Source organism: Helianthus annuus, chromosome 5, assembly GCF_002127325.2.
Source record: "Helianthus annuus cultivar XRQ/B chromosome 5, HanXRQr2.0-SUNRISE, whole genome shotgun sequence".
Taxonomy (NCBI): domain Eukaryota; kingdom Viridiplantae; phylum Streptophyta; class Magnoliopsida; order Asterales; family Asteraceae; genus Helianthus; species Helianthus annuus.
The window spans coordinates 2558340-2571724 of NC_035437.2; positions in this window are offsets into that span (position 1 = coordinate 2558340).

The window sequence follows — 13385 nt, forward strand, 5'->3', positions numbered from 1 at the left end:
TGGCGGTGGGGGAATAGGTGTCGGCCACTAGGGAAATTAGGTTGTGGTGATATTGTTGTTACTTGCTAAAACCGTTACCGGTTGACGAAACAAATTATCGGCGAAACACTTTTGACGAAACCGACATGGTGTTTCGCCGAGATCGTTCTTGACGAAACAAACTCATCATATCAGGAGTGTTACATCGAGGGATGTAACGACAAAACGGAGGTTGTTTCGTCGAAAGGGATTCACGGCGAAACAGGGGTGTTTCGCCGAGTGGGTAATCTGCTCTGTAACCTGGTTTATTTCTGTTATTGATAGCTGGATTTATTAACTGTTGTTAGATGCTTTGCATGACTTGTACGATGTTGGTTTCGTGATATGTACTACTTGGTAAACATTGATTGTGCTATTATGTGAACCTCATGAATGCAAACTAACTTATACACTTACGTACCATAGGACGTGATTGATTAACTGTGAGCACATAACTTATCATACCGAGCAAACCAAGGTGAGTTCACACTCTTACTAAGGCATGGGATTCCCAGGGCTTGGGAATGGGATTGAAGTAATAAGGTTGAACAGATTCGAACTGACGCTATTACTAGACTACCATACCATCGTCCTCGGTTGTGCAGGACACATACGTAAAACCTACGTATACTTATGATACTCACTGTCCTCAGGTTGCGAAGGACACTCACGTAAAACCTACGTGAACTTATACTCACTACTACCTCGGTTGTGTCAGGCACTTACGTAAAACCTACGTAAACCCCCGCGTACCCCTATCCTCGGTTGTGAAGGATACTTACGTAAAACCTACGTAAACTTGTACGTATTACTGTTCTCGGGATATGTAGAACACTTATGGTTATGAATAGTCTAGTGGATATATAACATGGGAAGCCCCCACCAGTAGAACATACTATCGGCCCAGTAGAGCCACATGTTACAAACGAACTTACTATTACGCATTTACTTTCCGTGAACTCGCTCAACTAGTTGTTGATCCTCTGTTACATGCCTTGCAGGTCGTTAGGTACTTGGAGCTTGCACAGGGAGGAGCTGGTCGTTGTGGGCTTGGATCGTGATTGATTGTTAAACACTTTATGACATTACATACTTATTTATGTTGGGTTTTATATATACGCTTCCGCTAAACAGTGATAACATACTTATGTTTTGGAACACCTTTCATATTGGTGATTGAATGGTATTTACTTTTACTTATTAATACATGTTCAATATGATTGGTGGCTTGATCCTGGTCAGTCACGCTCCCAAGCGGTGATATTCCGCAGGTGGATTAACGGGGTGTGACAGATTGGTATCAGAGCCATTGGTTATAGAGAACTTGGTTTTAATACGGGGAAAACGTTTTTATTAAAACCAGACTATAACCGGAACAGTGCTCTCAACGATCCACAACGACGCTTCGCTCCACGTGCAAGACTCAACATCCTAGGTAATAAGGTTTATGTTTATTACCTACATGCTAGAGTTGCATAGAACTTTGCTCGTAGTATGCTTAGATTTCAATGCTCGTTACTTGTTATTGCTTCAGAACACTTGCGTGCTTACACTCTTCTGTCATCGCACTATTCGCGAACCACTCTAACTTATGACACTTTTGCTATGAAGATCATGGCTGGACGTATTAACATGACTCAAGCCCAGTTGACGGCTCTTATCAATGAACAAGTTGTTGCGGCACTTGCAGCTGCAAACGCAGGAGGTATACCCTACAGTCGTAACTCATCCTAGGATCTTTAGATCCTACGTTCCTAACCAACTCTTATGTTTAACCTCATTCTGTTCTTACACATTAGGTCAACACGTTCAGCAACCTGTGTGTACCTTCAAGAACTTCATGGATTGTCGTCCTAGCACGTTTAGTGGCACTGAAGGAGCGGTTGGACTCCTCCACTGGTTTGAAAAGCTCAAGTCTGTGTTCGAGATGTGTAAATGCCCTGAGGCTCGCAGGGTGAAATATGCCACTGGTACTTTAGAGGGGATTGCTCTAACTTGGTGGAACGCACAAGTGCAGATCTTAGGGTTGGCAGCTGCTAATGCCACCCCTTGGGATGATTTCAAGGAACTGATCAAAAGGGAATACTGCACACGGGAAGACATTCACAAGTTGGAAGATGAGTTGTACCATCTGAAAATGACTGGGTCAGAGATCGAGGCTTATACCAAGAGGTCAAACGAGTTGGCTGTGCTGTGCCCAACTATGGTGGACCCTCCAATCAAGCGCATCGAGTTGTATCTCAAAGGTTTGGCGCCAGAAATTCAGAGCCATGTAACATCTGCTAATCTTGACAACATTCAGGCTATTCAACGCCTTGCGCATCGCCTCACAGATCAGGCAGTGGATCAGAACAGGCTGCCTAAACGTATCAGCGCTACTGCTACCGCTACCACTGCTACTACACTTGCTACTCCCAGTGACAACAAGAGAAAATGGGATGGGGATTCTAGCAAGGGATCAGCTTCAGTTCAGTCACAGGTTCAGCAGCGAAAGACTGACAGTTATCAGAGTCCCAGTCAGCATTCCTCAGGCAGCCACAGGCAGGGTGGATATCGAGGGAACCTCCCAAAGTGTAACAACTGCAACAGACACCACAGTGGCCAGTGTAACAAGGGTCGCTGTCAAAGATGCCTCAAGATGGGTCATGAGGCCAAAGATTGTAGAAGCCCTCGGCCTGCGAACCAGAATCAGCAGCAGCCTCAAGCACAGCAGAACCAACAGCAGGGCAACAAAGGGTGTTTTCATTGCGGTGCAGAAGGTCACTTCAAAAGGCACTGCCCTCAGCTAAACAGGAACCAGAACAACAACAATAACAACAATCAGGGAAATGGCAACAACAACAATGGTGGGAACAACAACGGCAATGAAGCAAGGGGTCGTGCATTTGTGTTGGGGCAGGGTGATGCCAGAAATGATCCCAACGTCGTTATGGGTAAGTTTCTTCTCGACGATATATATGTTACTGTTTTGTTTGATTCGGGTGCGGATACGAGTTATATGTCTTTGAAAATGAGTAAATTGTTAAAACGTACACCAACACCCCTAAGCACCAAACATGTAGTAGAACTAGCAAATGGTAAAAGTGTAGAAGCCACACATGTAGTCAAGGGTTGTAACATCGTTCTAGCGGGTCAGACCTTCTCGATTGATCTTATTCCAATAGTTCTGGGTAGTTTCGATATCGTCATCGGCATGGATTGGTTATCCAAGCAGCAGGCGGAGATCCTATGTAAAGAGAAGATCATTCGTATTCCTCGTACGGGAAAGGAACCTCTTGAAGTTCAAGGCGACAAGAGTGGTGCAGTGGTTGGCATTATCTCTTTCTTGAAGGATCAGAAATGTTTACGAAAGGGGCATACTGCCATTTTGGCACTTGTTACTGATGCATCGACGACAGAGAAAAGAATAGAGGATATTCCAGTTGTACGCGAATTTCCTCAAGTGTTTCCTGAAGATTTACCTGGTCTACCGCCTCATCGCCAGGTCGAGTTTCAAGTTGAACTAGCTCCAGGAGCAGCACCTATAGCTCGCGCACTGTATCGTTTTGCTCCAACGGAACTGGAAGAACTGTCTAAGCAACTACAAGAGCTCTTGGATAAGGGCTTCATTCGTCCAAGCTCTTCGCCTTAGGGAGCTCCAGTTCTATTTGTGAAAAAGAAGGATGGCACTTTCAGGATGTGCATAGACTATCGCGAACTGAACAAGGTCACAGTGAAGAACCGCTATCCTCTTCCTCGTATTGACGACTTATTCGACCAGTTGCAAGGGTCGAGTTACTACTCCAAGATTGATCTGAGGTCCGGTTATCATCAGCTGAGAGTCCGGGATGAGGACGTCTCCAAGACGGCATTCAGAACTCGCTACGGTCACTACGAGTTCCTAGTCATGCCTTTCGGGCCTACGAACGCGCCTGCAGTTTTCATGGATCTTATGAACAGGGTGTGCAAACCCTATCTAGACAAGTTCGTCATTGTCTTCATCGACGACATTCTGATCTACTCTAAGAGTCAGGAGGAACACGAGCAGCACTTACGTCTTATCTTGGAACTTCTTCGAAAAGAACAACTGTACGCCAAGTTTTCAAAATGCGACTTCTGGCTTCGTGAAGTCCACTTCTTAGGCCATGTGGTGAACAGGGATGGGATTCATGTCGATCCATCCATGGTAGATTCGATCAGGAACTGGCCTGCACCGCGTACACCAACAGAAATACGCCAATTCTTGGGTTTGGCGGGGTATTACAGACGATTCATCAAAGACTTTTCAAAGATCGCACAACCGCTTACAATGTTGACACAGAAAGGTGTTACCTATCGTTGGGGTAATACACAAGAAACGGCTTTTCAGTACCTAAAGGATAGGCTTTGCAGCGCGCCTATTCTCTCATTGACGGAGGGCACGGATGACTTCGTGGTTTATTGTGACGCATTGATACAGGGTCTTGGTTGTGTATTGATGCAGCGGGATAAAGTTATAGCTTACGCTTCTCGTCAACTCAAGGTTCATGAACGGAATTACACGACGCACCATTTAGAGCTGGGAGCTGTTGTTTTCGCGCTCAAGATATGGCGACACTACCTGTACGGTACCAAGTGCACAATTTACACCGATCACAGGAGTCTCGAGCATATCTTCAAGCAGAAGGAATTGAACATGCGTCAACGACGATGGGTCGAGCTGCTTAATGATTATGAATGCGCCATCAAGTACCATCCAGGCAAAGCCAATGTTGTGGCTGACGCTCTCAGTCGAAAGGACACTTTACCTAGGCGTGTACGAGCCTTACAGCTTACTATTCAGTCTAGTCTTCCTGCACAGATACGTGATGCTCAGGTAGAAGCATTGAAGCCAGAGAACGTCAAGGCTGAAGCCTTACGCGGTTCAAGGAAACGACTGGAACAAAAGGAAGACGGTGCCTATTATGTAACGGGGCGTATTTGGGTCCCACTGTATGGCAGTTTACGAGAACTTGTGATGGATGAAGCTCATAAGTCTCGCTACTCGGTACATCCAGGTTCGGATAAAATGTATCACAACATCAGAACTACATATTGGTGGCCTAGCATGAAGGCCCACATTGCAACTTACGTTGGCAAGTGTTTGACTTGTGCGAGAGTCGAGACAGAGTACTAGAAACCCTCAGGCCTACTCCAGCAACCAAGGATACCGCAGTGGAAATGGGAAGAAATTTCCATGGATTTTGTTACTGGTCTGCCTAGATCCCAGCGCGGGAATGATACTATTTGGGTGATCGTCGATCGACTCACAAAGTCTGCTCACTTCTTGGCTATCAAAGAAATGGATAAGTTCTCCACTCTAGCAGACGTCTACTTGAAAGAAGTTGTTTTGAGGCACGGAGTGCCAACCTCTATTATTTCGGATCGGGACACACGATTCACTTCAGAACTATGGCAAGCGATGCACAAAGCTTTTGGCTCTCGATTAGACATGAGCACAGCTTATCACCCTCAGATGGATGGGCAGTCTGAGCGCACTATCCAAACTCTAGAAGACATGCTTCGGGCGTGTGTTATCGATTTCGGCAACAGCTGGGAAAAACATCTCCCGTTAGTGGAGTTCTCGTACAACAACAGTTACCACACCAGCATACAAGTCGCTCCATTCGAGGCATTGTACGGTCGTAAATGCCGGTCACCTCTCTGTTGGGCAGAGGTAGGGGATAGTCAGATTACAGGTCCAGAAATGGTAGTTGACGCTACCGAACGAATTGCACAGATACGACAACGCATGGCGGCAGCTCGTGATCGCCAGAAAAGCTACGCTGATAAACGCAGAAAACCGCTCGAATTCCAAGTTGGGGATCGAGTGCTACTCAAAGTCTCACCCTGGAAGGGTGTGGTTCGTTTTGGTAAACGAGGTAAACTCAATCCACGGTATGTTGGACCATTCGAAATCACTGAAAAGATAGGCAAAGTGGCCTACAGACTAAACTTACCAGCTGAACTCGGTACAGTTCACAACGTATTCCACGTGTCGAATCTGAAGAAGTGTCTGTCAGATGAGACCCTCATAGTTCCTTTTAAGAAACTCACTATCGACGAGCGGTTGCAGTTCGTCGAGGAACCAGTTGAAATCACGGACCGGGATGTCAAGGTCCTCAAGAACACTAGAATACCTCTTGTACGAGTTCGTTGGAACTCCCGTCGTGGCCCAGAGTATACCTGGGAACGAGAAGATCAAATGGAACTCAAGTATCCCCAATTATTCGAAAACCGTGCAACCACTACTGAGGCTGAAGCTACTACCACAGAATTTCGGGACGAAATTCCAAATCAACGGGGGGATGATGTGACACCCCAGGAAAACCAGTAAACGATGCAACTTACCTAGCTTCCTCAGTAACCGCATGCTAAATTTCGGGACGAAATTTCTTTCAAGTTGGGGATAATGTGACAACTCGAGTTTCCAAGATTTCATCTTCGCATTTACTGCACGTTAATCGTTTAGGTGATTTGTTTACACGACTTGTTTGTTTCACAACTGTATACGTTTGTAGTATGTTAAAACGTATCGTGATTGGTATGTAATATATGGTGTGTATTATGTGTGTATTTGTATACATATTTTGTATTAGTATCATGGTTGTATAATTAAAAAAAAAAACAAAATGAGATCTGTTAGGCCCAAACCCTTGTTTCTATTAACATGACAACCGGCCCAAATCCCTTGTCCCTATATTTTCATATTACGTGAGTGACTAGGAAGGATAGTAGATCATATCAAACCCTACCTTTTCATTTAGGGTGCGACTGCAGTAACAAGACCCCCCCCCCTTCTACTTGTGATTGCATCTCGATTAATTGGGTCTTCGGTTAGTGATTCTTGCTTATGATTTCATATTTGTATGATGTGTTGCTGATGTGATGATTGTAATTATAAACGAATCAAGTTTCTTTATGATAAAGTCACGATCTTAAAATATGATTAAGTACATGATGAGAAAGTGTGATGTTGTTCGAATTAGGCTGTGTTGATCAGTAGTAATGATATGACTATTGATTGTATGTATTGAATCCATAGCGATTGATTGATGTAGATTGGATGGCTTTGATGATTTTTGTTAACTAGTAAATGAATGTTGGTAGATAACTGTTGCGTTATCGGTCAAGTATAATCGAATACATGTGGCCATGTGTAGATCTAACCAAAGCATGAAGTCATCCTATTAGTTGTCACTAGTTTTGCATGTATGGCAAATGTGAAGTGGTGGTTTATTTATGAAATCGAGACTTGTGGGAAGGTAACAGTCAACTTTTGACTAAAATATATGTTGAATCAAATGTACAGCCATTATATAATTTGGTCCAATAGTATCATAGAAGCAATAACATATATCGGCCATTCTTGGGTGTTTTGATAAGGTATTTATTTGAATATTAGATGAGTTGGGCGGCTGATTACATGTGTGCGTAACTTGGTCGGCTAAATATATGTGTGATTAGGAAATTAATTTTCAATCCATGAGCTTGTTGATTGGTGGGATTGGGCGGTCAACCGAAAGCCCTTGGCTGTGGGCTTCGGCCCAATGAAGCTAAGGAACTGGATCAAAAGAGTGGCGGCTAAATTGCATGTGAACATCTCACCGGCTAGTATTTTTGCGGTCCAATGAGGGTTGGCGGTGGGGGAATAGGTGTCGGCCACTAGGGAAATTAGGTTGTGGTGATATTGTTGTTACTTGCTAAAACCGTTACCGGTTGACGAAACAAATTATCGGCGAAACACTTTTGACGAAACCGACATGGCGAAACACATTGTGTTTCGCCGAGATCGTTCTTAACGAAACAAACTCATCATATCAGGAGTGTTACGTCGAGGGATGTAACGACGAAACGGAGGTCGTTTCGTCGAAAGGGATTCACGGCGAAACAGGGGTGTTTCGCCGAGTGGGTAATCTGCTCTGTAACCTGGTTTATTTCTGTTATTGATAGCTGGATTTATTAACTTTTGTTAGATGCTTTGCATGACTTGTACGATGTTGGTTTCGTGATATGTACTACTTGGTAAACATTGATTGTGCTATTATGTGAACCTCATGAATGCAAACTGACTTATACACTTACGTACCATAGGACGTGATTGATTAACTGTGAGCACATAACTTATCATACCGAGCAAACCAAGGTGAGTTCACACTCTTACTAAGGCATGGGATTCCCAGGGCTTGGGAATGGGATTGAAGTAATAAGGTTGAACAGATTCGAACTGACGCTATTACTAGACTACCATACCATCGTCCTCGGTTGTGCAGGACACATACGTAAAACCTACGTATACTTATGATACTCACTGTCCTCAGGTTGCGAAGGACACTCACGTAAAACCTACGTGAACTTATACTCACTACTGCCTCGGTTGTGTCAGGCACTTACGTAAAACCTACGTAAACCCCCGCGTACCCTTATCCTCGGTTGTGAAGGATACTTACGTAAAACCTACGTAAACTTGTACGTATTACTGTTCTCGGGATATGTAGAACACTTATGGTTACGAATAGTCTAGTGGATATATAACATGGGAAGCCCCCACCAGTAGAACATACTATCGGCCCAGTAGAGCCACATGTTACAAACGAACTTACTATTACGCATTTACTTTCCGTGAACTCGCTCAACTAGTTGTTGATCCTCTGTTACATGCCTTGCAGGTCGTTAGGTACTTGGAGCTTGCACAGGGAGGAGCTGGTCGTTGTGGGCTTGGATCGTGATTGATTGTTAAACACTTTATGACATTACATACTTATTTATGTTGGGTTTTATATATACGCTTCCGCTAAACAGTGATAACATACTTATGTTTTGGAACACCTTTCATATTGGTGATTGAATGGTATTTACTTTTACTTATTAATACATGTTCAATATGATTGGTGGCTTGATCCTGGTCAGTCACGCTCCCAAGCGGTGATATTCCGCAGGTGGATTAACGGGGTGTGACAGATTTTCAACAGCTCAAAATCTTGTAACGGAGGGCTCGTTTTTTCTCAGTGATTTGCAAGATGTGCAACCATCACCACCGCAGATCCACCCGTGTCACGAATCATTCGAACACGGTCTCACCACCACGGTAATGGAAAATGACTGTTTTCAGATCTGAAGATCGTTGATGAAGACATTCAGATCCGACGACCGTTGATGGTCGGATTTATTCGTAGATTTGTGTGGAACTTGTGCCGGATGGGCGGTAGATTTGCTGCTGTGAGCCCAAATGGTCGGAAAAAGTGTCGGATTTATGGTGGGGTGGATTAGCGGCTGATAGATGGTCGAAACGACCAGAAATACGCCGAAACTTTCATCTAGTCACATCTCTCTTTCTCAGAACTATTTCTCTCTCTCTCTCTCTCTCTCTCTCTCTCTCTCTCTCTAGGGTTTGAATGTTTGGAGAAATAAGAAAAAGAAATGGTGGTTTTATATTAGATGAGATTAAATGACATATCTACCCTCACGTGCATGGTTGTAAAAGTCCCGCCTAGGCTCCGAGTACTCCCCGAGTACTCGCTACAAGGTAGGTTGCCAAGGCACGAGTACTGTTCTCCCAGGCCAATTACTCCCCGAGTATCTCCGCCTAAGCCGAGTACATCCCGAGTACTCCCGAATCCGACTAGGGAGCGCCTAGCGACTTTTGCAACCATGCTCACGTGACCTGCACATGGTCACATTTAACTGAAAAAACAAAGTGGGTTATGCCTAAAGGACAAAGCATGATGGATTTTAAAACATAAAGTACAAAACTCATTAATTTTTAACATAAAGGACAGCGCTAGAAAATGGGTATAAAGATAAAGGACAATACTTGAAATTCACTTTTTCAAAAAAATATTGTCTTACCCCCCCCCCACTAGTCCCAGTTGCATAATCTTGGACCCTGCCACTTAACGCTGTTGAATCTCAACGTTACTATGTAATGGTCAAAAGGTATATTTTTCATCTCCACTCTTTTTTGCTTGGCACATTCATTTCCAAACCCCTTTTTATGTAAGCTGGTTTGATCTTACCCCAACCATTCATAGTCAATTGTTTCAAGAGCTAGACCAAGCTTCTTCCCTCTCAGATGAAGAATTTCGGCAACCAGGGATCATCAAATCAACGTGATCATCAAAACCTAAGAATAATGTCTGTTCCAAGATATAAGATTACAGAGACTTCAACTAGGTCAATTACAGAGTATAAGATTACAGGGTATAAGATTGCAGGGACTACGCTTAGGTTAGGTTTGTATGCTTAATTTCCATGATTGTGGTTTGAACCGTCTTAGGGTTCATTGTTCATGATTAAGTAGACACCTACATTAAAACAAAGTCTACAATTTAGTTGGTTAGTTATTGTCTTGTGTTTTGTTTGTTCGTATATCGAAAGGGTTATGAAAAGAAAATGATGATCTAGTCGATTGTTCACTGTTCGTTGATTCATATACCCCTGGATTGAAACAGTAATGAAAAGAAAGTGATGATTAAGTCGGTTGTTTCCTATTGATTGTTGAATGTTTGATGTGATCATAGGGTATAATTAATGATATTGTTTAATAAAATAGGTTAATGATCACAGTCTAATCGTTTGTTTCTTGTTGATTGTTTCATCCATCTCAGCTCTTATGTTTCATGTGGTGGTCACCATGTATGGCCGCCCTTTCCTCAACTTCTAGTATCCACCTAAGAAGCAAATGATTGAATAGTGAAAAACAAGACCATAGCATTAACGTATCATTATATTATGTAGGATAATTGTAGGAGTATTGATGACCTTATGTTTAATATTTATGTAGGCTAACTGATTATGGATGATGATTATCCAATTAAATAGTGTTCGGTTGACTTTATTTGTGCATTTGAATTGGCCATGATATCAGAATGATAACTTGTAGGGTTAGAAACCATTATTTGGGCATTGGCATGATATATCAGAATGATGACTTGTAGGGTTTGAAACCATTATTTGAGCATTGGCCATTATATATCAGAATGAAGCTTTGCAGGGTTAGAAACTATTGTTTGTTCATGTGACTTCGGATAGTCAAACCATTGTATTGTGGATCAGAAACTAAAAGGTCATTCTTTGTTGATTATACCTTGATTAGGATTAGATGTTGATCATAACAAGAATTGGCCATTGTTTTGTGCATTTGAATTTGAAAGGCCAAACAGTAGGTGGAGTTGATCATATATGTTGATTGGCCATTCTATGTTGATTAGGATTACATGTTGATCATTTGATTAGGATTATATGTTGTGCACTTAGTAGGTGCAGTTGATCATATATGTTTATTGGCCATTATATGTTGATTAGGATTACATGTTGATCATTTGATTAGGATTATATGTTGTGCACTTGAATGTAGGGCCAGTTGAATCATTTGATTAGGAATTGATCACTATTTTGGCCATTATATGATGATCACGATTAGATGTTCATCATTTTATTAGGATTGGATGTTCTACATTTGAATCTGAATGATCAAACAAGAATTGGATTTACAGTTTAAGGCTTTAACTTTGCAAGGGTCAAACAATTTAAGGTGTTGACTATCCAAGGTCAAACAATTTAGGCGGGAATGACTAAGAATTGTGCAGGGTGTAAAACGTTTTGTTGTTACAAAGAACATGGGGTAAAAAGAAAGGGTAAATATGTCATTTCACATCACAACTAACACAAATGCGATGTCATTTAATAGCAGGGTCTAAGATTGATGCAATTGGGACTAGTCGGGGGCGGTAAGACAACAATTTTTTTAAATAGGGGTAAATGTGTTAGCGCCGCCAAAACACAAGGGTGTAAAAAACAATTTACTCTATATATTGTTACTAAAATAAAATTACTTAAATAAAACCCATCACTATACACAAACTCAATCTCGTTTCGATTCTATCAATATTCACAACTTCCACAATTTTGACACCACATTCATACAACGACTACCCTCTCTCCCTAATAAGTGTTACATAACCAAATGTTGTAGTTAAATCATTCAATATTTGCTTCATTGTGAACTAAACTTGTGTATGCTACTTTTGCCATTACTACTCACCTCTAAAAATGACACAGAATAAATTCATGAAATCATTTTAATTTCAGTAGTTTAATTTCTTATATCTAAAGAATACCTAATGTTATAATAAATCAAAACAAATTATGCTACATTATATTGATTTAGTATATCATTTGTTAGCATTATTCCATAATACGTGATACGATAAAAGAACCAGGTCTAGAATGGCAGGTAAATGGCTAACAAGTTGCGTCGCAACCCTCTTTTAAATAACAAATTTGATCCCGCCTTCCTCGTACTTGATCATGTGTTGTTCTTCCACCTTTGATTGGTAAGCCCCATATGCATACAAAAGATAGCTTTGTGCCACGTAAGATGGTTTAGCTTCTTCAACGAACTCCTATAACAACTTAATGGTGAGACTTTGGTAACCAAAATAGCATCACATATATATAGATTGTTTTTTACCCGGTTCAAATTGGGCAACACCTTCCCGTTATTACAACGAAACACGGACACAACCTCCTTACCTCACTCAACGCCAGGTCTGAAAATGATTTCGAAGATGTATAACTCGTTCGAATGTTCGCCAAATACATAACTAATGTCCCAAGACGACATCGTGATATGAACGCTTTGATCAGATTATTTTTTGGTGTGAATAATGGTCCCCGAAGGCATGGCTTTATAATAGATTTTAAAATCTATACGACACGTATTTGTATAGCATTATATGTGTCATATACGTTTTAATTTTACACCTACCATGTCACACCCCAACCGATGACGGAAATATCAGAGTGAGACGAAAACGAGATTGCTTAAGACTTCATAACTTGCTAATGTGACAATATTTAAATAACTCATATTTCATTTCATTCTAAATAGAAATACATTGTCTTGGAAATCAAACACAACATGTTTACGATTGAACATGGCAAAACAAATGAAAATACAAAACATAAATAAATAGGTGTGTTTCTAGTTCACCCTAAGTAGCTTTCTTGTATATCTTCATCAATTGTTTGCAACATGTATTAAAATAAAAGTAACACAAAGGTTGGCGAGTATACAAGTTTGATTGCATAGCATACGTATAAAAGATTGTCTCAAATCCAACATGACATTTTGTATACTAAGTTAAATTTCATACTAGCATGCACAACCTAAATGTCAAACCAAAGATTCCACGAGCGTAATCTTGTCACCACAATGAATAAGACCGTTATATCATTGAATACTAAACAATGACCCAACAAATGGGGTGGTGTGATACTCCTATAGCGCTATACATGCCAAGGTTAGCTAGCGAAGTTAATGACAAGTAGTTTGCATGTATGAATGATTGAATACCTAGCATGAATAA